We start from the raw sequence: 6,197 nt of genomic DNA, 5'->3' as shown, positions 1-6,197 counted from the left end.
TTAGGTGTGCCTATTAGTACAAATTTGATTTTTTTTTATTTTTTATTTTTAATATTTTCTTAACATATTTAAATGACTTTTAAAAAATAAAAAATACATCAATGCATTAAATATTACTTTCTTAAATATTAAGTAAAAAAATTAAATAAATAAATATATATATATAAAACATAGAGAATAAACTTATAGAATATACTAACATTTTCAATAATTTACTCTGCCCCAACTTTGCCGATCAGTACAAAAATGGGGGGCCATGGCACTACCCTCCAGCTCCGATCAGGGTTTGCTAACCCCAGGGCGGGGTGACGAGTAAATGAATGCTGACGTGGCGTCTCGTTAGAAAACACTTGGCTCATTTGAAGAGGCTCGTCTTCGACTTCGAGTGAAGCCGAGTCTGAAATTTAAATCGTGGCAAATAGATAGAATTGCGACAGTGTACAGGGAGTGGTACTGTCAACGACTCAACTGTGGTTACGTGGTATGGCCTTAAGCGTATCGGAGGGGTAAGAAGGAAAGAGAGAGAAGATTCCAAAGTCCCCAACAACCCCCCCAAGTTTCGCTTTTTGCTCCAATTTCCCCTCCTATCACCCCCACCTACGTCATAGCCTATGGATTCCCATCACTTCTAAAATAAAAAAATATTTTTGTACATGTCTATAATTACGTCATCGTCTATATTAAAATAATAATACTATTACAGTCTATAAAAATATCGAATAATTATTTTTATATAAATATCAAATTTATTTATTTATTTTTAATAATTATTCAATATTTACACGTTCATAATTACAAATATTATTTATTATATTAAAAGAATAAAATTAGACTTTGCTAGATATAGTCAGTAAATACAGTCGGGATGCAAACGGCTGTACGGAATGAATAAAAACATGATTGTACGGAATGAATAAAAAAAGTTATAAAAATAATTTTTTATTCATGTACGTCTCATATTAATTCATTTTTTTTAAAATGACTGCACGCTGTTTATATTTACCGACTATAAAAATCATTTCTCTATTGATAAACATATGAACTTATTTTTTATAAAATTTTTGTATAGTCTTAATATTTATTATTTTAAAAAATTATTATATTTTTAAATGGATGTTCAGAATAAATTATTTATTTTATTTAAATAAAAATATTTAATTTTAAAATTTATCTTTATAATTAAAGAGAAATAATTTGTGCAGTCGGCAAATATAGTCGGTGTGCAGTCGTTTTGAAAAAAATAAATTAATATAGGACTTATATAAAAAAAAAATTATTTTTATTTATTTTGTACAGCTATAAAAAAAATATTTTTATATTATTTATTTATTTATTTATTCCGTACAATCGATTGCATGCCGATTATATTTACCAATTGTGTCTAACAAAACCCATAATTAAATATACTCTGCGTGGTCCCTATTGATTTATTTATACATATTTTTTAATGAATTGTGGGTCCCTTTACCAGTTTTGCGTTTGTTTTGTTGCGAACTTGCGAGTATTGGTAGAGCCATGTGAGGTGGGTCCCGTGATGCATCACACACGTCATTGTCATCGTGGTCGCCATCACATAAAAATTGCAAGAAATCAGGAGAGAAGTAGAGAGAGAGGGGATAGGAATGTCTATAGCTCCTCGTTGCCTTCCTCTGATTGGTGCACTCACATATTCCCAGACTTTTTGGCATTGCATACTGTACATTCTAGAACTTACCCTTACTTTGCTTCCAAAACCCAAAAGAAACTGCTCATTCTAGAAACTGCACGTAAAATAATTATTTACCCCAATTATTTATTAATTATTAATTACTTTATTTTTTTACCCTAAACAACCACGTTGGTTTTTTTGGTTTTCATCGTCATCTTTCAAATACGACAAGAATATAAGTAATGATTCTTATCAATTTGATAACATCACACACTCTATTGATAATAATTATAAGAATAAATATTATGTAATTATTATTATTTTTATCGAAAATTTTCACAGAAGGGATTTCTTGAACAGCCAAAATTTTTATATTTTTTTAAACCAATTAAATATTTTAAAAAATATAAAAACCACAAATTTATTAAAAAATAAATTCTTTAACAATTAAATTTTAAAAAAAGGATGAAAGTAATGTTTCTCAAGCGGTAATTCTATTTCAAGCAGTAATTCTATGGTTTATTCCTTGAGGAAACCAAGAAATCAACGGGAAACTGTAGTCATGTGATGTTGTAGACATTGTCCAAGCCCCAAGAACAGTACTATAGTAATTAACTGCTATGATCACAATGATGTGGGATGGGTGGAGGAGGAGGGGGGATCTAGGCCCCAAATTCGAGAATTAGAGACAGATAATCTCTTTGTTGCCCCTTTTTCCCACTTCAGGTGCTTCACGTTGCGCGCGCTCTCTCTCTCTCTCTCTCTCCACGAAATTCCCCCTTTGCCCAACCATTTAATTTATTTCTGCTTAATTAATTAATAAACTATACTCAACATCCACATCACTTTCTAATAAAAAAATAAAGGGTATTTCCAGGCAGGTTACACCTAGGGGGTAGCATGCTCCACTTTGATCTTGCAACATATATATATATACTTTCTTTGAGACTAGCTCTTTATTTATATAAAGCATCCCTTGTTTCTTCGGTCTTATGCTTTTGGTTTTGCCATTGCTTTACATTTCTTTTCTCTTTCTTTCTTTTTCAGTTTTTGAATCTAGGGACGCATGTATTATTGTGTATACATATCATATATATATATATATATATTTATGAGTTTTGCTACATCTAATTACTTTTACATATTTATTATATACTCTACTAATATGATTGATTAAAATAGTTATTTTATATTATAAAAATAATACAATCAATCACATAAATAAAATATAAAAATAAAAATATAAAATTGATTGCACATAGAATTTTTATATATTTATATCTCTTTGTTTGCCAAAGTGCATGTATATTTATGATATGACTCTTGTTATCCATGCATGCATCAACCGACCTCTATTAGAAGATATGACTAGGATTGGTTTTGGTGGTAAGAATATTTCACTATTATTTATTATATTATCATTATTTTTTACTATTTTTTGCTACCATTTAATATTTTTTCATTATTTTTCATTATTATTAACAGAATATCTAAAATCATCTTACTACCTAAACACAACCTTAATTAAACTTTAACATATTAAAAAACGATCGAGTAAAAAAATGATTGGATAATAAGTTTTAAGATACCCATAAATGAGTTGCATGTGTATCATAATTCATTATGTGTAAATTGTATCTTTTAACCACAAAGAAATTATATAAAAGTAAACTTATTAAGTTAACACGTCTTGATGTATGTAATATATTAAACTTTTCCATAAGCATGTACATTCTTTTACTGCTTTTTCTTTTATTCTCTAAAGAATATAATGTATTTAGGACACAACTAAAGAGGATGAATTAGATACTGAAGATCATGTTTCTTTTGGGGGGGTTGGGTGAGCATTTTTTTATACACAGATTTGGAGCTAATTTAATTATAAATGGGTAACCTAAGATACGATCTAGAGCTCTATAGCTAAGTTCTACGTACACCACCTTCGAGGAATCGAGTGTCACCTTTATAAAGACCCTTATGTGTCCACGCCTCATCCATCTATTTATATCTTCTTTTTCTTCTTTTTTTTTTTTCCTTTATTTATTGATCTTCGGCGTAATACGTCTAGATCAAAAGGTTTCGTGCATGCGTCACAATCCAATTCCAAATGCTAGAGAACGACGGTCCATTAACGTATAATTATTTTCTAATAAAATAAGACTAGTCTATGAATTATTATGAAATATATCGAGAATCTTGGGGTATAATTTAATTTAATTTAAACTATGTTCCACACGTAAAGTAAAAGTTGGGCCGATCGACCATCGGTGATGCGAGGATAAGTTTTCCAAATCTGATTTAAATAAGAACCTTATAATTTTAATTTCTTATTTATTTATTTATTTTTTCTTTATTAAAGTATTTCATATACTGAATGCCGTCTCCTCATATTTTTAATCTCGTGATTGGAGGTTGAAATGAGATTTACCTTAAAATTTATATATATATAGGATGTTATAACGAGGTTGTACATATAGACCGTTAACCTATTCAAATAAAATTGGGTATATAATTATTTTTCTTGTCATTATGATCTTTCCTAAAAAAGAAAATGATCAAACAACTTCGTATTTTTAACTAACTACATATTATCCAAACCTGAAAATGGAGATCAGCATCATGTGCATAGTCTTACTTAGAGGAGCTAAGTATATATTAGAGATTGATCATTGTATAAACAATAATGCATGAGGGATTCAAGATCTTCGGCGAGGGACAAGGTTGCTGGGCGAGAAACGGGGAATGGCATTGCGAGGAATAGGGACATGGCAGGCAAAGAGAGAACATGCATGGAAAGTGAGGAACCACAAGGTCGCCGAGCAAGGGTTAATGGCAGCCTACAAGACTCCTACCGAATGTGGAGGGACTTACACTTTTGTCCCCATCAGTTGCCAGCCTTGCCATAGTTGGTTAAAACCCATTAACACGGTCAACTAACCTAGTGAGCAAGGAGTATATGGTACATCCGCCTTTTGAGGATCGTGTTCACCAGTCGAAAATAAAAAATGATAACCGTTACGGATAACAATATGATTCATATAAGGAGAAATGGTGATATACTTATCCAGTTGACTATTATTCAATATATTTTCTATAGCAGTTTTCTGTGTATTGGATTCTAACTTAAGTATTAGAAGTGCATCATGCACACCGAGCTACTGCATTTCTTGTTGCAGGTTAATTAGGTTGATCACCAGGATGTAAAACAAGTTTTCAAAAGAATGCATTATGTGAAAATTGATGCACATTTAATGCATACTATGTGGCATGATATATTTGAGTGTGCAATTAGGCTCAAGAGGATCACCTCTCTAAATACACCAAACCACACATTAGGTAGACTCAAAACACTAACACTCTCTTACAACTCTTGATTATTGCTCACTTAGGTCTAACTACTTGAACTTAACATACTTCTTTATTGGCTGGGATCGCCTCCTGAGAAATGATATTTGCAGTTATGGTTGTGTAAATGCCGCACAGTCTTTTTGAAAAAAGTGAATTAATACGGGACTCACATAAAAAAAAAAAGACTAACTTTTTAATAGTGGACCTTATTGTTTTTCAAAAATGATTGCGCGGCGTTTGCGCATTTCACGACTGTACGTAGCATTGCTCTTTTTTTTTTCCCCTTTTGTAGGCTTCGGATCGGCTCATCCAAATGTTACTCTATTTGATGAGAGATGGCATCAGGGTTTTTGAGTGATGCTAGGTTGCCTTCTAAATGTGTCCTTTAAAAGTATCTCCTTGTGCATTTTATCTTATTTTTAAAAGTTCAAAAAACACACCCACATAAATTCACTAGTGATATCTTTTTTAAACATACTAGGGGGACACCTTTGGAAAGCACATTTGGAGGGTAACCAAGTATTTTCAATTTCATGCATTTTTTTTAATTTTATTATTATTATTTTTTTATGTTTGGTAACAAAATCTAAGGACAACGTGGGTGCTTAAAGTCATCTTGTAAGTAAATTTATATGATCTAATATATAAGATTATAAAATTTTTTTATTATAAAAAATAGAGCTAATATATTACGATATCAATTTATGAGTTAAACCATATCAATTGTTTTATAGATCGTTCTTTAAAATCTTTTTTGTTTTACTTTTTTATTTGTTTTTGGTTTCTCCCTCTTTTTTACTATTCAAAGATTAAAAAAATAGTCATATTATTAAGCATTGTTTTATAAAATTATTTTATAAATATAGAATACAAATTTATAAGAGAGTTTGGATGATCAAAAGACTTTAGGTCTGATTTAAATAGTGAGATAGTAAGATGATTTTAAATAAAAGTTGAATAAAATATTATTATAATATTATTTTTTAAAATTTTAAAATTTAAATTATTTATTATATTTTATATAAAAATTTTAAAAAATTAAAATAATATATGTTCTTTATATAAAAAATTATATAAAGAAAATGAGATAAATCAACTCTCACCATCCAAAAGACCCTTTGTGATACGTTAGTTTCAACTTACTGATGGCCGGTGGGCTGTGGATTTGGAGGGCATGTTAAAGAAAATCAACGGTCAATTT

Source organism: Carya illinoinensis, chromosome 4 (assembly GCF_018687715.1).
Source record: "Carya illinoinensis cultivar Pawnee chromosome 4, C.illinoinensisPawnee_v1, whole genome shotgun sequence".
Classification (NCBI taxonomy): Eukaryota; Viridiplantae; Streptophyta; class Magnoliopsida; order Fagales; family Juglandaceae; genus Carya; species Carya illinoinensis.
This window is presented reverse-complemented; position numbering follows the sequence as displayed.